General features: G+C 42.9%; 2 long non-coding RNA genes and 1 pseudogene across 2 annotated transcripts; all 3 read left to right on the forward strand.

Moving 5' to 3' along the window:
• The first annotated feature begins 477 nt into the window (after window positions 1-477).
• LOC115295817 lies at window positions 478-5043 on the forward strand. The gene is made up of 3 exons (XR_003910596.1): window positions 478-679; window positions 4445-4498; window positions 4934-5043. It is a non-coding gene; the product is annotated as an uncharacterized LOC115295817 (long non-coding RNA).
• A 2803-nt stretch (window positions 5044-7846) lies between these two features.
• Window positions 7847-8939, forward strand: LOC115295866. Its single transcript, XR_003910619.1, has 2 exons — window positions 7847-8013; window positions 8280-8939. It is a non-coding gene; the product is annotated as an uncharacterized LOC115295866 (long non-coding RNA).
• Window positions 8940-9107: 168 nt separating this feature from the next.
• LOC115300841 lies at window positions 9108-11247 on the forward strand (annotated as a pseudogene).
• The last annotated feature ends 10580 nt before the right edge of the window (window positions 11248-21827 follow it).

The following is a 21827-nucleotide window of genomic DNA, read 5'->3' on the forward strand; positions in this document are numbered from 1 at the left end:
CCATTTCTGCATCATGTCTGGCTGACAGGCAGAGCCTAGCCCCATACCGAACACCAGATGGCCTTCTCCGTCTCTCGAATTTGCTCCAGAGAGCGCCTTTGGAGTAAAACCTTGATTTTAATTGGAGAAGCCTATGTTGATATTTCTTTTCTTTGGAAGAAGCATCTGCATATCATAGACCATTTGGCATTGCTTTCCTCAAAAGGTTATTTATGAGTGTAATTCCTGGGTTGTTTTCGTTTCTTTTTACAGTGAGCCTCCAGCGTTGTATTGGCTTCAGGTATACAGTACAGCGATTCCACACTTCCGGACATCACCGGTGCTCCTCACGCGGTTTTGCTTGTTTGCCTGTTTTTTACGAGCCCCCGTTGTCCCTATGCCGGCGCAGGGGCGGGGGCGGGGCGGGGTTGAGGGGTGCGAGCAGTACTCCTGGTAGGTTACCGTGTCTAGGGCGGCGAGTGAACAGGGCGGCGCGAAGACGGCCCACCCAGGACGGCAGCGCGTGGGCTGCAAGGCTGCTTAGGCAGACATCTTTTTCTCAAACCGGGCCTGACGCGCACCGAGGGCTCGGGTGTCCCCTGCCGTGGGTGGGTCCCCACAGAGACTGCTCTGATAGAGGCGCGTGTCCTCCGTGCGCTCCGAGGGAGGTCTCCTGGAGGTTCGGAGCCCACATCGGCAGGTAAGGCGGCCGCTGCTAAGTCGCTCAGAACACGCCACACTCCGGAATGGGTGGTGTTTCGAGCTGATGGATCAATGTGGCGACTTTGATCAGCACTAATCCTCTGTCTGGAGTTCCTTTTGTACCACTAACCTGGGAAGCACTTGGGAAAGGAGATAGCACTTTTTCAAAGTCCTTGAAAGGAACCAATATTTCTGTCTTGAAACGTTTTTATGTTTTTATTTTATTTTTGAGAAGACAAAGTGTGAGCGGGGGAGGGGCAGGCAGAGAGGGAGACACAGAATCCGAAACAGGCTCCAGGCTCTGAGTTGTCGGCACAGAGCCCGTCACTGGGCTCGACAGACTGTGAGACCACGACCTGAGCCTAAGCTGCTCATTTAACCCTCTGAGCCACCCAGGTGCCCTGCTATTTGTTTTGCTGCCTTCCTGAAATCTAGGCCTTAAGAGGCAATTAAGTGAATAAAATAAAGTTTTCTTTATAAAATCTTATTCTCGGGTGTATATTTTAGTAAGGACAATGTTTCTTAATTGGGAGGGAGAGACAGTTCTGGAATCTTCTCAGAGTTTGATAAAAATTTTGTATCCTCTCTACAAAAATATACTTAAATAGACAACATTTGGATTCAGTGCCTCCCAAAGGGGCTGAACAAGTCTCTCACTAGACCAAAGGACTATGTAGTGTTGTGGTTCAGCCTTTTCAGTAGCCAGAAGTTCCTTTCAAGCCGACTTTCTTCAACAAATCACTGGACTTGCCAGGTCCCAGGCCCTGGGCTAGGTGCTGAGGATATCAAAACAAGTGGGCACAGTCCATGACCTCAAGAAATACCATCCTGCTCCCTGAGTTTCTAACTTTCCTCCGTAGAACTCAGTTGTGAAAGAATTTGCTTAGAAAATTCCAATTATTGATTATTCTCTATTTGTCCTTCCCTACAATAAGCAATGTTACTACCATGAAGAATCCAGAGACCTGCATAGAAATCCAGTACATAGCAGGTGCCCAAGGAATGTTTGCTGAATTATACTGAAATGAGTTGATAAAATTCTAATTAAAAGTAAGGAAAAAAAAAACTTAATACTTTGAGTTTTATCATGGATAAAATCTTTTTTTCCCAAAGGATAAACTGATTTCTGATAGGTCTTTGAAATATTGAAAGTAGTCTCTGAACTCAGTTCAACCAAGTTGCCAAGGTGTGAACTAGAACTCAGGATTTGCTGTCTTTGAAGAAGCTCTTTGCCTTTTAAGAATTTTAGTTATTCAGTAAAAGTCACAAAAGAAAAAATGCATATGAGTCCTTCTTTATTGACAGAATTCAAAACCAATTCCAGGAGGTTAAAGAGTTAAATGTTTTAAAGGGAAAGAAAGAGGAGAAGAAAGGAAGAGGAGGGGATGAAGAAGGAAGGACAGGAGGGAGGGAGGGAGGGAGCATGGAAGGGAGGGACAAGAAGGAAAGATGGAAGGGAGGAGAGATAGAAAGAGGAAGGGAGGACAGAAGGAAGGAAGGAAGGGGGGAGGGAAGAATGAAGGCGTACATCCATGAATATCTGATTTCTGGGTGGGACAGGGGTTTTCCAAGCATAAAAACAAGTTTTAAAATTCCAATAAAAATTAAACATTTAACTTTTCAAAAACCCTAAAAGGCAAGTAGCAAACTGGGAAATAAATTTACGACAGATAGGGAGAAGGCTGAGTGATATTAATCAAAAAAAAAAAAAAATCAAAGCACACTACAAATAAAATAGGCAATGGGGCAAAGGGGAGGCTTCACTCTGCCAGCGCGCCGCCCCCTCCGGGCCCCATTCTGCTCCCCAACACTACAAACTGCATCTCCCCGACTCCCTAATGGAAAGTGTTCATCTCAGCAATACATGTGGGAATCTATGTGAGAAACACTGCAAGTAACCTAAATGCTCACAGTCAATGGGAACGTGAAGCAAACTCTAGTGAATCTGTAGAAGTTATTACACAGTCATTTCAAATGATGTTTTAAAAAGGTTTTTTAATAACCTGAGATTAGGGAGATTCCTTAGGAAAATCATCTGTTTCCCCAGCCCTAATTCCAAAACAAAATCATCTGTCTGTCCTTCTCTTGAGAATCAAACAAAACCAACATTAACAAGACTGAATATTGTCTTTTGTTCTATTTCTCTTTATTGTTTCGCCTTCATTACTTAAAGGAATCCTAGTCACCTTGTAATCAGTGATGGGGGAAATATAGTTATTCCCACTGAAGTGAAATGGATGGAGAAGAATGGAAAAACCAGATCCATCTCTTTAGGGTCTTAGGATTGAGACTTTGAGGCTCACCCCCTTAGAGGGGAAGGAAGGAGATGAGCCAATGACAGTCAAAATTTTAATTCTTTATTCTTTTATCATTATTATTGTTATTTTAAAGAGAAAGAGCATGCAAGCTGAGGAGAAGGGCAGAAGAGAGAGAAGATCCCAAGCAGACTCCATGCTTAGCACAGTGCCCGACACGGGATTCGATCCCAGGGCCCCGAAATCATGAGCTGAGCAGAAATCAAGAGTCAGACCCTCAACCACCTGAGCCACCCAGGCTCCCCTAACTCCTTGGTCTTAAATTAGACAAGACGAGACCCAGGGCCCTTTCTGGATAGAAAAACGGGTCAATGAAAATAGACTGTTGGAAGATAGATATGTAGTTAGACAGATACACACAGATATATAATCAAATATTACACAATATATACGTATAGTTATATATATAATAAGAGAAAGGTCTCCTATCAGCACTTCAAATAAGATAAAAAGTTGTAATTAGGTGAATTAATAACCTTTTAATTTTTGCCCTAAGTGAAGTAATAAAATGTTTCCAGATGTTTCCTCAGCTCAGAGCGATCACCCTGTCACACTTGTGGAGATTGAGAGGAAAGTTTGGTGTGAAACCTTTCACTCTGCTCCAGTCACAAAACAAATGCAGATCAGACACGATTTGAATGGGGGTAGACTACCACTCATGGACAAAGGGCCAGAAGTGAAGGTCATATCTGGCATGGACATGACAAAGGTCATGTCTCCCGATGTCCAGCAGCTTCTGTTTTATTTAAATCAAAATGATTTTGTAAATGGTCTTGCCCAGAGAGGGAAAGTTTCAAATTTAGACCCCAAAACACCTGGCAAAAGTCTTATTCTGTATAGTACATACGTAGCTATAAAAACCAGGACACCAAATTCCTATGCATATTAGGATCTCAACTTTTGAAACTAAAACAAGCAGGGGAGCGCCCCTAATGAGCCAATGAATATAAATATCCCGGGCAACAGTTGATATTATCACAAATGGAGAGAGCACCAGCTACTGTCCAACTCCCACGGAAATAACACACCACCGCTAGGAAGGAGCCTTGCCAAAAGTATCAAAACTGACTCTCATCAAGCCTCTAAACTCAGCTAGAAACTTGCAGGGAATCAGAAGACATTCAATGACACAATGGAGGTGAAAAGAGCAAAATCCAGAATTTAAAACAAATCAGGCAAATAAAACAGTTCCTTCACTAAATAAATTACAATTTGGGGGGGGGGATAAAAGAATGGAGGAGATCTTCTAGACGACAATAGTCCTAAGGGGCATAGAAATCAAGGACTTGCACTTTAGACAAAGAGAGAGTAATGGGGATGACCTTCCTAGAATAAACAACTATGAAGCTGTCCTCTGAGCAATACTTTCAGAGAAATGAAAGCCAAAATAATTCGTTAAATTAGACACCATCTATAATAAATGCCAAATAAAGTTCTTTTTGTTTCAGGGAGCTGATTCCAGAGCAGGGATATATAGGAAGGAATGAAAAATACTCAAAATGGTAAATAAGGCACTCACTCTAAAATGTCATCTTCTTTCCACTCTCTTAATTTCCTTAAAAGGCAACTGTTAAGGGGCACCTGGGTGGCTCAGTCTGTTAAGCGTCCAACTTTGGCCCAGGTCATGATCCCGAAGTCTGTGAGCCCCGCATCCACAGCCCCGCGGCCCTGCTCAGAGCCTGGAGCCTGCTTCTCAGGCTGTGTCTCCCTTTCTCTGCCCCTCCCCCACTCGTGCTCTGTGTCTCTCTGTCTCTCAAAAATGAATAAACATTAAGAAAATTGTTAAAGGCAACTGTTTAAAGCAACACTCATAACGTAGCTTTGTAGGGTTTATAATACATGCGGAAATCAGATGCTTGACAACAGTGACAGTGAGCACAAGTGCGGCAGCTTGCATTGTTTTTAATGTCCACAATTACTATCATGTTTTCTTCCAGACTTCCAAGCTTTTTCAAAAGTTGGAGTCCAGAGGCGGTGCCTGGGTGGCTCAGTCATTTGAGCATCTGACTCCTGATTTCAGCTCAGGTCCTGACCTCACTGTTTCATGAACTCGAGTCCCATGTCAGGCTCTGTGCTGGTGGCATGGAGGCTGTTTGGGATTCTCTCTCTCACTTTCTCTGCCCCTCCCTGGCTTGTGCTCTTTCTGTCTCTCTTAAAATAAATAAACTTAAAAAAAAATTTAGAGTCTAATGACTGTCTCCTTGAACATGAGTTAGATTCTATGACTTCTTCAATAACTAGAATGTGGCAAAAAAAATATTATGCCAGTCAAGTTTTTTATTTTATGGTGTTTTGACCTCTTGGAGGCCTGGCTGCCTGGGGAGACACTGCTTCCCCTAGGGCTAGCTAATCCCAAGGTCAGACACAACTCACTCAGAAACACGCCCTTCGTGTGTCGACCAACTGCTCCTGAGGCCATATCCCCAAACACATTTAGCTAACTCTCTCACCTTGCCCTAGATCACCCCAGGGCCAGGCACTGGTACACGGGAAATCACCCCTGTAACCTGATCCCCTGCCATTATGCAAATTATCAATCCTAAACTGGTGTCCCTGGCCTACATTGCCTTCCCTGCAGAAAACAGAATAAAAGCCCTTGGCCTTGCTTCCCCCTTTCTCTTGCTTCTGCCTCCTGGCCAAATCTGGGGCTTCCCCATGTCGCCCTGCATGGCATGGTATCCTTCGTTCTCTCAGAAACTTAAGGAACAAATTCTGTTTTCAATGGCATTGGCCTGTCCATATCATCTAAAATCCTGCGGATACCATCGCTGATCCAGGTATGTGGCAAGACCTCCGAAGCTAAGTCATAGAGGGACCTGGTTTTGTCTCTCAGGGGCTGCTCACTCTTGAAACCCTTGGAACCATGTTGTAAAAAAACCCAGGCCACCTGGAGAGCACGCACGTGAATGCTTCAGCTAATGCCCCCACCAGTGCCCCAGCCAAGAACCAGCGGCAACTGCCAGGCATATGAATGAACGATCTTTCAGATGTTTCCAGGCCCCGGCTTTCAAGTCCTCTGGCTGAGTTCCCAACATGGAGATGCAAAGACCAGCCTTCTCCACTGGGTCCTGTCCAAGTTCCTGACCCACAGAATTCAGGAGCATAATAGGCATTGCTTCTGCTTATGCAACCAAATTAACTAGAACAGAGAGTGGTGTACTTTGCAGTACACAAAATAAACAAACAAATCAAAGCAAAGCTCGGTGAGGGGGGTGGCTCTGGGACCAGGCAGTGGGTAGAAGTTGGAAGGAGCTCCAGGAGAGTGGGCCTCAGAAACGCTGTTAACAGAAGTCTCATGACTCTGGAAAAAAAAAAAAAATCATCCGTAAGCTTGAAGAAACATGAAGGAAATATTATTGGAAATTGAAGTAAAAGGACTTTGTTATATATTGGTGAAAATTTTTGCAAAATGTGGCCTATGGTAATGTGTGAAATATGAAGTATACCTAATAATATGGATGCTCTATTTAAGGAGAATTTTAGGTAGGGATCTGGAAGTGCTTCTTGGACTCTTCTAGTTCCCTGTAGTAAAATGAGGGAGAAGAGAGATGGGCTAAAACATGTATAATTTCATTTTTAACTAAAATTTGTAGACAATGTGAAGGATTCAGAATTACTGGGTTAAAAATATCTGTTTCTTGGGGCGCCTGAATGACTCAGACAGTTAAGCGTCTGACTTCAGCTCAGGTCATGATCTCATGGTTCATGAGTTCAAGTCCTGCCTTGGGCTCTGTGCTGACAGCTAGAGCCTGTCTTCAGATTCTGTATCTCCTTCTCTCTCTGATCCTCACCTGCTCATGCTGTCTCTCTCTCTCTCTCAAAAATAAATTTTAAAAAATCTATTTTTCATTCCCAACATTGTCAAAATTCTCATATTTGGAAAGGGCATCAGAAAAAGGATCAAATCCAGTGTGGGATTATAGGATCATCTGATAAGACCTCAGGAAGACCTAGTTACCTCCAAGAACTATTCAGTGAGACCAACTATTCAGTGAGATCCTCTCTGAGGATCCTAGGAGCATACTACAAAGATTTGCCTGTGACAGTAAAGTTTCTAAGCATTATAAACATGTTGACCCTCTGCAGCCTTACAAAAATCTCAAAATGGAGAAGAGTTTATCTCGATGAAATTTCAGGGTATGACTTCTGTCTAATGTGACCTCTTATAAATTCATAGAAAGATCACAAAGTTTTAAAGAGAATTGCAGTAATGAAACACTACCAGCTTGAATCAAGAAAGAGAGACAGAGACAATACAAAATGAGAAGAAGCTCATGGGTCTCCAAACTGCTACCAACAAGGGGGCACCGGGGTGGTTCAGTGGGTTAAGCCTCTGACTTCAGCTCAGGTCATGATCTCATGGTCTGTGGGTTCAAACCCCACGTTGGGCTCTGTGTTGACAGCTCAGAGCCTGGAGCCTGCTTCAGATTTTGTGTCTCCCTCTCTCTCTGTCCCTCCCTCGCTTATGCTCCATCTATCTTTGTCTCAAAAAGAAACATTAAAAATTAAAAAAAAAAAACTACTACCAATAGGAAGCAGCTAAAAACACAAGAGCTACAAATGCTGGAATTTCTTCCAGAGAAAAATGGAGGACATAGAGGGCAGAACAAAGAGCTAAAAGGTAGAGCCAAGAGCCTCAGAGAACCATTTCCCAGACAAAAGGACCAAGACCTGATCAGGAAGCTGGAAACACACATCTGGATTTCAGAATTACCACTGACCAGGTACTCTCATGAGTCTCCTGTGTCTTTTCTTCTTATAAATGTCAGTGTCTGTAGTACTTATCAGCTCTGTCCCATTACCATTTGTTTTGTGAAGGGGAAGCAGATAACTTGTCCTTTTAGTTCACAGGCCTTCAGATGGAGATATGATTGGCTGGATAGGAGGCGTACACTCAAGTGTGTCCACAGCTGGATCTGATGTACGTGATGACATCCTAGACATTGCGACTGAGCCCACTGACATCAAAGAATGCGACTTTAGGAAGACATAAGGAAGGAGTGAATATACTTTACATGTAAGAGGTTGAACTGTGTCCAGAAGGCAGACTGGAGTCAAGTGTATTTTTTCAAAAAAGGCCAACAAATCCTTCTGGTCCCTTAATACTTCTTTGATGCTCCTTTCCGTAAAAGGGTAGAGTCTAATTCCCTTCCCCTTGAGTCTGGCCTGGGCTTTGTAGCAGCTGCCTTGAGAAGTAGAATGTGCAAAAGATACACTGAGTGACTTCCAAAGCGAGGTCATAAACGGTAGTTAAGCTTCCACCTGAATCTGACTTTCTTTCAGATGCTCAGCCTGTAATGCAGCCCTCACACTGTCACAGAGCCACACAGAGAGGCCATGTGTTGTTCCAGCTGAAGACCCAGACAACCAGAATCAACCACCACATATACAACCAAATGAGCCTCTGGATAATTCCGGCCCCCAGGATTCAAGTCTTCTATCTGAGTTCCTGAACGTGAAAGAGCAGAGACAATTCATCCCCACAGTGCCCTGCCCAAATTCCTGACCCACAGAATCCACAAACATAACAAATGCTTGTTTATACCACTAAATTTTGGGGTCATTTGTTAGGCAGATGTAATAGCTAGAACAATTGCAGCAAATGGAATTATGCTGTTGTAAGACATGTATATTTAATGTGAAATAGTATAATATTAATTGTAAGTAGTCTACAAGTGAATGGTGTATATTGTAATCTCTAGGGTAACCACTAAAAAAATTTAAATATGCAAAAAAGTGTAGATAAAAAACCTAACAAATAAATTAAAATGGAATACCAACAGAATTTGATTTACTCAAAAGCAAGCTGGAAAGGAGAGACAGAGGAACAAATAAATAATAGATTCAGCAAATAAAAAACAAATAGTGATTTGGTAGACTTCAACCCATACTGTCAATGACTTCATTAAATGTAAATGGATTAAATATTTCCATTAAAAAATAGATGTTGTTGGACTGGATTTTAAAAATCAAACCAAATACAAACTGTCTGCAAGATAAATGTATTCACATATAAACACAGAGATAAGTTATATAATAATGAGGCTGATGCTATTTTTGATGTCTGATTGACCATGGATTACAAGCTCCACCTTCTTCCTTTTGTCCCACATGCAGGCAAGTCTCTAAGAAATCCAGCAGTTCCTCTCCTTGGCAGTGCAGGAAGCCAAACCACACAAGCCCCCCTCTGACCACAAAAACACCCAATCCATATGCCACTCACCCTGCTCCTTCCCTCAACACATTCAGGACCAGCATGTGTCTACCTGTTTGCCCCAGAAGATTCCATGAGGAAAGTCATAAATCTTTTTATAACCTCTTGGTGTGTATGGCATCCTCAGTCTTTACATTCAGACCTATTTTGGGTGAGAGATTGATGCTACACTCCCTGGGAAAACCACTAAACAATTTTGATGGAGATGCAAAATGGAAAAACCATGTTGAAAATGGTGGGAGGGTTTTTTATAAACTTAAACATACACTTTCCCTATGAAAGTGTACACTTTCCCATCATTAGATATTTACCCAAGGAAAATAGAAATATGTGTCCATAAAAAGACTTGTATAAAGTATTGTATAACAGCTTTAACCATGTGTAAATATTATGTGCAATTGTAAATTTTTTGTGTATGTATAAATTTTATCTCTCAATTTTTAAAAAGAATACCAACTTCATATCATGTCTAAATTTTACATGGATCCAGATTGTCATTAAATATGTCATTTTTGAAGTGGTCAGAAATTTGAACACTAACTGATATATGATAATACTATGGAATTATTGTTATTTATAGATGTGATAATGGTAAGGTATTTCTATTTTTTTTAAAGAGCACTTATCATTTGGGGCATCTGGGTGGCTCAGTTGGTTAAGCATCTGACTTGTGATTTTGGCTCAGGTCATGGTCTCATAGTACATTGGGCTCTGCACTTACAGCTTGGAGATCCCCACTTGGGATTTTTTCTCTCTCTCTCTCTGTGCATCCCTCACTCTCCCTCCCTCTCCCAAAATAAATAAACTTTTTTTTTTTTAAGAGTACTTACCTTTTAGAGATACATCCTGAATATTTTTGGATGAAGTAAAAAATAAAGTCCATCAGAAAAACTGTAAAGAAAGCACCATAGAAAAAAGACCAGAAGGAGCTATACTATTCTTTGAATGATATGATATTGGGTGATTTTCATGCTTTTGTGTTCTTTCAAAATCTTCTAAGAAGCATATGCTATTTTGATAAAAACAAAAAAATTAAACAAGCAAAAATAAAATTAGAAAAGCAGAGGAATAGGAGAGCCAGAAACCGGTTGGAGCTTGAGAACCGATAGGAGATTGAGCATTACCATCAATTGCAGATTCCTTCAGTCACCAGAACAACCAGCACAGATGTTTCTCTTTCTTCATATGATGAAGATCAGGGATCCAAGCTTGTCCGAAAAGCTAGGGAGGCACCATTTGTTCCCATCGGAATGGCAGGGTTTGCAGCAACCGTTGCATATGGACTGTATAAATTGAAGAGCAGGGGAAATACTAAAATGTCTGTTCACCTGATCCACATGCGTGGGGCAGCCCAAGGCTTGGTGGTGGGAGTGATGACGCTTGGTGCAGGCTATTCCATGTATAAGGAACTCTGGGCAAAACCTAAGCCTTAGAGGAAGAGAAGCTGTCTTGGTGTGTTGGTGCTTGCTCTAGACATCTCATGTTGAGTTTGTATGTTTATGTTGAAAATAAATGGTTTGAATGGGTCAGACAATAACACCATCATTTACATATTGGTTTCCTTTCCTGCAGACCTGATTTGCCTGGTAACCAAACTACTAGTGACCAGTTAGCTAGGTCATTCAGGGGAGTCAAATTAGCACAAAAGAAACATGTCGCTTTTAAATGTACTTGTTAGTGGTAAAACAAGCATCTTCTTAAAGTCTTCTGATGAGATGAGTTACAGAGAGAACAACGTGGCAATCCGAAGTTCTCCCAGTTGCTACAGATGATCATGTGCTTTTGATGTTATGTAGGAATTCTGTTTAATTTAACTTTTTTCTGCCTTCTTTGCAGACTGATTGAGTACTTCAGTTTTTAGGGCTGGTTGGCTCTTAGAACCCTTTCGCAGCAATGCATAGAATATAACATAATAATTTTCCCCAACCGAAAATATGTGTGTGTTTAAACCAAACCTAAAAAGTTGATATCAGCTGCTTAGAAGTCGTATTTATTTCAGAATCATTTGTAAACATGAGAATAACTTAAGTATGGGTCTCAGTTCAGCTTTTTTTGCAGAATTATATTTATGCTGCTGTTGTACTAGAATAACTTTTAAATGTCATCTTGAAATAGAAATGTATATTTTAAGTACTAATGCAAAGGTAAATGAAAAACACTTTTTAAATGTATGAAATTTATTTTTTTGTAATAATTGTAAATGTTAACAAATTACCTATAATTGAAGTGATTAGTGATTTATCAGCAACGTGGTTTGGTCAGACATTATACACAAACTTTGGTATACTCTAGAGTGCTATCGCACTTGTAAAATTTTCTTGTCTAACCTGAATTCACATTCCATGGTGATAACATGGTAAATGTAGTGTTATTAAAGTAATTGAACACATTAAAAAAAAAGCAGAGGAACAGACTATATTGGAAGTCACTAAGCTTTGTCTGTGAAGAACCAGATATTTTAGGCTTTGTCACAATACTCAGTTCAGTTGTGCGAAGGCAGCATTGACAATATATAAATGAATGGGCATAGCTGTGTTCCAATAAAACTTCTTTTAGGCAAAACTGGACAGTTGGGACATTTACATGGATCTAGCTTAAAAATAATTAGTTAAATTTAATAGAAACGGCAGGGAGAGGGGAATGTCTAGAACCTGGCAGGAAGATTAAAAAAAAAAACAGCAAGTTCAGGTGTGACCAAGTAAAACATTAATGTTAGAAGGGTGGGACATGGCGGCAAGAGTTTGGGGGAATAACAGAGACACAGGCAGAACAGAGTGGTTGTTCTGGGAGATTATCAGAGAAACACCAGATGACCAGCTGGTGACTAAGGCTCTTAGTCCATCTACCGCAGAGGAAGGAACTAGCAAGAGCAAGACAAGAAACCAGGACCAAGTACTTTTGCTTCATATCAAAACCCAGCTTCTTCAGGGGGCTTACAGCAATAGGCAGAGAAGTTGGGAACACTATGGAAAATGACCTAAGATAGGATCCCAATAGTGTGGATCAGGTCAACGTCAAGAGAAAGGCTGGTGCCTTGGGCTTTCTCCTCACACCGTTGGTTGGATGTTGGGGGTAAAGGTGTGGATCTCATTCTTGAGTTGGGCCCAGATCTAAGACTGGAGAGAGCAGCAGTGGAGCTGGTAGCCAGGAGCTGGGAAAGAAGAAGTCCAGGGGAATGAGGTAGGGAATGACTCCATTTATCATTTGAGTAAATGTGCAAATGGTGAGCTTAAGACTAGGCCTCAAGAGGAAGAAAACTGTAATTCTGGAAGGAGACATAGCATAAAGGAGAACTGGAAATATCCATGAGAAGAAAACTTCCCCGTGAGTGTCGAGTCCTAGAAGAGTGAGTAATGAAGGAAGTCACAAGGGACCCAAAAGAGGAATCTGGCAGAAGAATGATCCCAGTAATTTTAGCTGGAGGATTGTAAAGAAGAAAAAAAAAATGGAGGATAGACATCAAAAGACACCAAGGAGTTCTCTTCAACTCTAAAAATCTCCCTCGGGGCGCCTGGGTGGCTCAGTCAGTTAAGCCTCCGGCTTCGGCTCAGGTCAGATCTCACGTTCATGGGATCGAGCCCCGCGTCAGGCTCTGTGCTGACAGCTAGCTCAGAGCCTGGAGCCTGCTTCCGGTTCTGTCTCCTTCTCTCTCTGCCTCTCCCCCTCTCATGCTCTGTGTCTCTCTGTATCAAAAATAAATAAAACATTAAAAAAATTTTTTTTAAATCTCCCTCTTCTGAAGCCATAATCAGTTTGCCCACAATTCAATATGACATTTTGAAATACTTTGGGGCTTTGATTGGTTGGTGTTACTTCCTTTTTAAAGCAATCCCTTTCTAAGGCATGTGTTTCTACTACTTGCAAGGAGTATATCCAAGCCATTGAGTGCAATGCATTTCCCAGATTTCTGATGAATTCTGGTCAAGCTAAGTATGACAGAAGACGCAATGGCCTACCAGGCCTACTTGGTCCATTTGCCTGGGTTTTGGCCTAAGTTCCCAGTTCCCATGACTTTCACCTCATTTACCCCCAAGACCCATGTCCTGCACTGAACCTAGCCTTCTTGGCTATGTCCCCAGTGTCTCTGTCTGTTCTCATCATTCCTCTGAGTGTCAAAGCTCACTGCCTACTTCCTGCCTTCCCCAGCCTCTGGAGGGTAATGTCATGAGTGTACACGTACTCCTCTAGCTGAAGCCACATGGTGACCTGACACCTCAAATCTCTAGTTGTCAAATGCTACTCACCAGTTTGGAGAGCCAAACTTTGATGCTTAGAATGATGCATAAGCTTGCCATGTGTCTGGAACTCTATGACTTCTACTATGTGTCCAGATTTGGTGGAATGGGCTCCATAACTGGGCCAGTGCTCCTACCCAAATGGTAACCTATAGCTGAGGAAATGGAGTGTCATCAAACCAACTCACCCCCACTTCTGCTGTCTTGCCACCTCCTTCCAGCATGCTTTGTTCTGGATCTCATTCAAATCAGGTTAACACAAGATTTCACTTTTAAAAAATGGTCTTCTTTAAGCCAGTTGAAAAGCCCTGATTGTTCCCAATTTTGTAGTCACTTCTGAGGATAAAAAAATGTTCTCAGAATAATGAACAAATGCAACTGATAGAGCTGCCAGTTATTGTTTCTGATGGGTGGCACTCAAGGTCATTTCAGCCCAGGACGTTGGCAAAGGAACGCCACCTAGGGGGAAATAAGCTGTATATCATGGAGGAGCAGGAAAAGAAATGGAGGATAGAATGATACTGATATTTTACTGATATTAGAAATGTTTGGAATCTCACAAGGACAAATTAATCTGCTAAAAACAGAAAATAAGGTGAATCTCTTGAAGATAAAAAATCATTTGGATAAAACTATTTTGGCACCTTTTTGGAAAGAATATATGACTATGTATTCAGGTCAGTACTTAAGTACTTTGTTAAGATATTATGTAACTGAACTTTGTACTCCCTATTTTTAGGCAGATGTGCAAATAACAAGTTAGAAACTAATAGTAGTTCTTTACTGAAGGAAACTGAATCCTATATATGTCAGGGAATCAAAACAATTTAGACTCAATCTCCTACTTTCTATGGTTTCCATATAGCAAATATTGATGCTCATAGAGATGAACTAAAGAAGTTGCTCTCCAGTAGTGCACATAAGAGACCCCTTTTTAAGCCTGAGAGTGGAGTTTTAAATTCCTGGGCTCTAATTCCAACAACTCAGATTCACTGGTCTGGATTGGGGCCCAGAAATTTGTTTTTTTTTTACAAGCACACTAAGTGATTCCAATGCACATGATCTCTTAACAGGCTTGAAGAGATGATTTAAGACACTATAAGATGCCACCGTTCTTCAGAATCATTAAAGAACAATGAAATATATTCCAAATACTTCAATGCTTGGGAAGCTAGTAACCACATGTGAGTCATGTGGAATAGCTCTCTGCAATCAGCATAGTTGGTGGTAGAAACCAACTCAACACCTGAGCATGTTGAGTAACAGGTAACTCACTCCTGAGTGTCAGAAACACCCTGGCAACCATGTATCTGATTTCAGCCTCTGGATCCACCTGTTTCAAGCATTCCAAAACCTGGAATCATACACATTGCCTTTCATGCCTGTCGTCTTTCACATCGCAGAATTTTTTTGTGGTGTATCCCTGTAGCATGTGTCAGTACTTCAATCCTTTTCATAACTGAAGAATATTCCAGTATATGGACATACTACATTTTGTTTGTCCACTCACCAGATGGTGGATGTTTTAGTTGTTTCCACTTTTTGGCTATTGTAAGTAATGTTGTTATGAATATTCATGTACAAATTCTTTTTTTTAAGCTTATTTATTCTGAGAGAGAGACAGAGAGAGAGAGAGAGCAAACAGGGGAGGGACTGAGAGAGAATCTTAAGCAGGCTCCATGCTGCCAGTGCAGAGCCCAAAGTGGGGCTGAATCTCATGAACCATGAGATCATGACCTGAGCTGAAATCAAGAGGCTGACACTTAACTGACTGGGCCACCCAGGCACCCCCATGTGCAATTCTTTCTAGAGAAAGAATTATATTTCAATCCTTCCAACAATGTTTAATTCCTTCAAATCTTTACCAAAAGTTGTATTCCCAACTCCTCTTCTTTATTATAGCATTCTAGTGAATATAAATTGGTTTTCCTTGTGCTTTTGATTTGTGTTTCCCTAATGATTAATGTTGGTGAACATCTTTTCATGTTCTTTTTGGCCATTTGTATATCTTTTTTGGAGGAATGTCCATTCAAATCCAAGGATCATTTTCACATCAAGCAGCTTGTCTTTTTGTTGTCCTTGTTGAGCTGTAAGAGTTCTTCATATATTGTGAATATCAGACCCTTACCAGATATATAATTTGAAAACATTTTCTCCCATTTGGTCCCATTCTGCAAGGGGCTTTTTCATTTTCTTGATAGTGTCTTTTGATGCACAGATTTTTAAAATTTCGATGAAGGTTGACTTATAGATTTTTTTGCATCGATTTTGCTTTTGGTGTCATACCTAAAAATCCATTGCCAAATCTGAGGTCATGACAATTTACCCGTATGTTTCCTCCTCAGAGTTTTAGCATTTTGTTTTTACATTTAGGTCTTTGATACATTCCTAATTAATTCTTGCCTATGCTGGTGGGTATCCATTGGAATTTTTGAAAGCTTTTGTAATGATTCTTTAATTTTTTTTAACATTTATTTGTTTTTGAGAGAGAGACAGAGAGAGAGAGACAGCATGAGAGCGGGGAAGTGGCAGAGAGAGAGGGAAACAGAATCTGAAGCAGACTCCAGGCTCTGAGCTGTCAACACAGAGTCCGACGTGGGGCTCGAACTCACAAATCATGAGATCGACCTGAGCTAAAGTTGGACACTTAACCAACTGAGCCACTCAGGCACCCCCTGTAATGATTATAATGACAGCCAAGGTGGAGAATCACTCTTCTAAATAACTGAGGAAGAGGGGCCGGAGGATGCCTGCATATGTTTATTTAAAGAAAGTGTGATGAGGGGCGCCTGGGTGGCACAATTAACTATCTGACTCTTGATCTGGATCTCAGCTCAGGTCTTGATCTCAGGATCATGAATTCAAGACCCACATTGAGCTCTGTGCTGGGCACAAAACTTACTTTAAGAAGTAAGAACGAAAGAAAGGAAAAAAGGAAGGAAGAGGGAGGGAGGCAGAAAGAGAAAAAGGGAGAAAGAAAGAGATGGAATTGGGCTAAAAGGCAAAAGCTGGTACTCTCTAATTGATTAGTTCTTGACCATTCATTCATTCAATAGATATTTTTAAGTGCTTACCATGTGCCAGCCACTATTCTAGGCCCTTCGGGAAAACTGAACAAGACAAGGTTCCAGTTTGCACGCCACTCCAGGTGGAAAGACAGATAAGCACATTAATTTCAAATGATGATGACATTTATGAAGATAGTCAAAGATAGGCCATGTGATAGCATGAGAAGGTGTGATGGGCAGTGTGGCACAGCAATTATATACAATGGCCAGCGGTAGTGACATTTGAGCTGAGACATGGGTCATTAAGAAGCTGGGCAGTGAACATCTGGGGGAAGAGTATCTCACACTGGGGCAAAGGATGGAGGGCCACACTTTCTTTACCCCTCCCCATTGACAGATGGGATCTACACATCTAGCTGAATCCTCAGTCTATCTGGGCTCTGTGACTGCCTGGACCATTTGAATATTGCAGGACTGATGCTATTCCCATTTCTAGGCCATAAAAGATGGGCAGCTTCCACTTCTTTTCTCTTGGGACCCTTATTCTGGGACTTCTGAACCACAGTGAGAAGTCAGACTCCTGAGAGGGACCCAGCCTTCTGGAACCTTCCAGAGCCTTCCAGATATCCCTGCTCAGAGACTGACATATGAGTAAATTCATCTTAGACCTGCCAGACCAGACCAGCCACCAGCTGAATACCAGCATGTGACTCACATCAACACCATGAGGAACAGAAGAACTGCCCAGTTGAGCACTGCCCAAGTTTCTGACCCACAAAATCATGTGAAATAATAAAATGGTGGTCGTTGTAAACTGCTAAATGGCAAGGTAATCTGTTACACAGCAACAAATAACTGGAACACAGTCTCAGAAATTACAGATGCAAACATTCTGAGACAGGACCAGCTTTTGGAGTGTTCGAGGGACCCAAATAAGGCCAGTATGGCTGAAGCTAATAAAAGTAGAGGAGAGGAGCAAAGGGTGTGGCAGCACTGAGCGGGGACAGAGAGCACAGTGCCGGTGGGCCAGGCAGTGGGTGGACCCTGAAAAGGTCCTAGCAAGTAAGTGCTATAGTCTGAATTACAAAAGTTCTCTCTGGTTGCCCTCTGGCAAATGGACACTAGTGGGGCAAGAGTGGACAGAGAGCAGCCAGTTAGGAAGCTGTTGCAACTGGTGATTTTTCCTGGTTGGGAATTTGGCCCAATATCTAGAAATTTACCCTGCAACACTGTTGCCGACTTCCTGTCCTTTGTTCCAGTTTGAGCAACTGGACCTCTGCCTTATTTCTGTAACTTGTCCTGCACGTTACGGGACAAGTAGTTCTACTGATGGTGTGTCTCTCTTGCTCCCCAGTGTCCCATGTTAACAGAGGAAGGGGACTCTCCACCCTCCTTCTGCGGGTAGAAGCCCCCTGGTACGCCCCTGGGGAGGAGGGTAACTCATTGGGAAACAAACATGCTGAGCATACAAAGCTCAGCTCCCTGCTGCCCGCGGAGAGCACGAGTCCTGCTCTGCTTTCTTCCATGTGATGAAATCATCCTGTCCCCTGTAGAAGAGGCCCAGGGTGGCCAAGAGTTGCTGTCACCAGGGAGTAAGCCTGCCTTATTCTGGGATTCAGTATTCAGATGCTCTCTCCCCTACTGATAGAAGCCATTCTTCAATGTCAGCTTCATCAATAAGAGAGGTGACATTTTGGCATCTGTTGCCCGGTTCTTATCTTTTAGTTTTCAGACCCAGGTGGAGAAAAGGGCCCTATTTATTGGGAACCTAAGTGCACCTAAGATCCTCCATCAGTAATCTGCCAGGGAGGCAGGACCCTTGCTTTCCTCCCTAGTATGCCCAGGAATTAGCTGCCCCAGACTCCCTTGTCCATAATCAACTGGATGTGTAGCTGGATTTTCACGGATTTCCTGTTCCTAGACTTTTCCCTTGCTATTTGACAGCCACTTGTCCCCAAGGCTGCCCATCATGTCTGGTTGGGTTTCCCAAACTGAGTGGTCCACTTCTCCGTCTATCACAGGCCGCCTAACTCTGGAACTGGGCAGGGACTTCGTTCCATTACCATCAGCTGGGCCTGCTCCATTAGGTTGTCCCTCCGTGAACTGCAGTAGCTGTATTCTAGTCACACCTTTGAGCCTCCAACCGCCACCGACAAAATCCACAACTTATTAACCGGGGAGCTCCCAACCTTACAACACGGATAAGAGAGGACAACAGTGCTGAGAGTTCTAGAGTTCTACAGGGCCTCTCTGTATGTCATGGGACTAGTTTCTTAATCTCTCTGTGCCTCTGTTTCCTCATCTGTGTAATGGGGGTGGCGATTATAGCATCTACTTATTTCTGTGAGAACTGAAATGACGCCTGCAAATAATTGGAATAATACCATGCCTTGCACATAATATGAGCTTGATAAATATTAGCTGATACTGGGCAAGCCATCTCCTCACGGATCTTCAGAGTTGAAAATGAGTGGAAAGAGGTGGTAGGAGAACAAGGAGGCCAAGAGCTACTAAGTACAGAGATTTCCCACTAGCACCAGACATGAGTTCATGGAGACCATGGGTTGTGGCTTTTCATTTTTTGTATCTCTGACACATAACTTGGTGCCTAGCACACAGTGGGTGCTAAACGAGCGGTTGTTGAATAATTCCAATGAGCACACACCAAATGATCGGGACTGACTGGGGAAAGTCACTTCACAAAAGCTCCAGGGGACATTTGACCAGACACGTGCGTCTCTTCAACTCCTCTCTCCCTTTTCCCTTCTAAGACCAGTGAGGGCAGACCCAGAGCTTTCTCCTGCCTTCATTTCCAGATCTGGGCTGGGCCCAGCCTGTGAGGCCAGCAATCTCCCCCAGGATCTCAGCCCCATGCCGGACACCTCCTCGTGGGGCACTGCAGCCAAGGCCCTGTCCCTGCAAGGCTAGGGGAGGTATTGTAATGAGGAGAAACCAGGGAAATAATGAAGATCTGCCAGGCCTTCTAATTTCGGGAGTCAGTGCCATTTTTTTGGAAGTATCCATGGCAGGGAGAGATAAGGACTGGAATTTGTAATTTTTTTTAGTCTATTTGTTTTGAGATAGAGCACACAAGCTGGGGGAGGGGCAGAGATAAAGAGGGAGATAGAGAATCTCAGGCTGACAGCTCAGAGCCTGATGCAGGGCTTGAACTCACGATCTGTGATATCATGCCTGAGTGGAAACCAAGAGTCAGATACTTAACTGACTGAGCCACACAGGCACCCCAAGGATTGAAATTTTGAATTGCTATCGTGCTTCCCTCTAGAGCTTCCCACTAGAGCTTTTTCTGTAGAGTTCTTTGTCTTTTTCTTTTTTCTTTCTTTCTTTTCTTTTTTTATTTGGTGTTTATTATTTCTGAGAGAGAGAGAGACAGACAGAACATAACTGGGGAAGGGGTAGAGACAGATGGAGACACAGAATCGGAAGCAGGCTCCAGGTCAGCACAGAGCCCGATGCGGGGCTCAAACCCACAAACCATGAGATCATGACCTGAACTGAAATCAGCTGTTTAACCGACTGAGCCACCCAGGTGCCCAAGTAGAGTCCTCTGTCATACCAGGTGGCAGTGATTACGGTGAACTCAGAATGGGTGAATCGTGAAGCTCTTCCTTTCTCACTGCTCCCTGTTGTACTTGGGCTTCCCTTCCACCGACAATGCCCCTGTTTGGTATCAACAGAGGCACAAGTGTATGACCAGCAAACATCGTGGGGAGAGTCTCCGGCTCTGACTTCTCAACTCTACAGCCAGCCTACTGCTGAGGGCTCTGAATAAACCATCCCCTGCCCTGACCCGTGTCTGCCTCAGTTTCCTTCTCTTGGAGCCCAGAGTCTGTAATACACCTGCCATTCCCTCTGTCCGGTGACATTAGGAGCATCTCTGAGGTGCGCAGAGGCAGGAAGCAGTCTGTCCTGGAGTGCAGTGAGGATAAATTGGTACTTCCTATTTTTAGTTATGTGCCTTGTCTCTTCATCTAGATTAGTTCCTCCTGCCTTTACCTCCTTACCGTGTGAGGTCCTGGAAGAGTGCTTGCATCAAGGTGACAAAGGTCTCTCTCAGCTGGGAAATGTGTACCCTCAGTTTGGCACCAGCCTTGCAGTCCCCAAGCCATGCACTAATGCCTCTCCCGGTTCCTGATCTGAGCATCTTCTTTCTTTCTCTTTCTTTCATTCTCTTTCTTTCTTTCTTTCTTTCAAGAGTGTGTGTATCAGTAGGAGAGGGGCAGAGAGAGAGACTCCTAAACAGGCTCCACACCCAACACTGAGCCCAACATGGGACTCGTTCCCACAAACTGTGAGATCATGACCTGAGCTGAAGCCAAGAGTCAGATGCTTAACCAGCCCAGCCACCAGCACCCCTGAAGATGCTTCTTGTCCCTCAGCTTCATGGAGGTATAGTTGGTATACCAAAAAAAAAAAAAAAAAAAAACCCTGTCTGTACTTAGTATACACAATCTGGAGAGTTTGCACTTAAATATACAATTGTGTCACAATCAGGGTAAAAAACATATCTGTCACCTCCAAAAGTTTCCTCATGTCCCTTTGTTGTTGCTGTGGGTTTTGTTTTGTTTTCCTTTGTTTTGGGGCTAGGAACACTTAACATGACATTTACCCTCTTAACAGATGTGTAAGTGCACATTACCTTACTGTTAACTAGCAACCACTATGTTGTACAGCAGATTTCTGGAATCTGCTACTTTTCAAGAACTGTAACTTTATACCCATTAAACAACTACTCCTCATACCCCTCCCCCATCCCTCAGCAGCCACCATCCACTAGTCTGTTCTTTATGGTTTACACATGTGGCTATTTTAGATGCTATGCATAAGTGGAAACATGGAGTACTTGTCTGTCTGTGACTGGCTTATGTCACTTAGCATTCTGTCCATCCACATTTCAGTAGGTGACAGAACCTCCTTCCTTCACAAGGCGGAATAATATCCCCTGTGTGTATACACCGCTTAGTCTTTGTCCTTCCATTTGTCAACGGACCTGTGGGTTTCTTGTTTACTCTCAATCCGCAGTGCCTCTGACCCGCCTCTTGCACTGACCTCTGATAAGTACCCTTCATCCACATCACTGGTGGGGGCAACGGCAGGGACATAGGTCCTGCCCAGGGAGGGAGCAGAGCAGGGACTTTCCTTTCAGATGCTGCAGAGTGGTCTGGAGGTGGTTCTTTGCAGACCACTTTTGGAAGTTGGGGTGCCGCGTCAGAGGCTCTGGCCAGGCGCTAATCTGGGGTTCTGCTTCCCTTGACAAATTGTGGCCGCAATTAGAGGGTCGGCTCCTCTCCTATTGGTCAAGGTCACAAACCTCAGCCATTGGCGGAAACTCTAACCTTCCATTAGGACTCAA

Source organism: Suricata suricatta, chromosome 1, assembly GCF_006229205.1.
Source record: "Suricata suricatta isolate VVHF042 chromosome 1, meerkat_22Aug2017_6uvM2_HiC, whole genome shotgun sequence".
In the NCBI taxonomy this organism is placed as follows: domain Eukaryota; kingdom Metazoa; phylum Chordata; class Mammalia; order Carnivora; family Herpestidae; genus Suricata; species Suricata suricatta.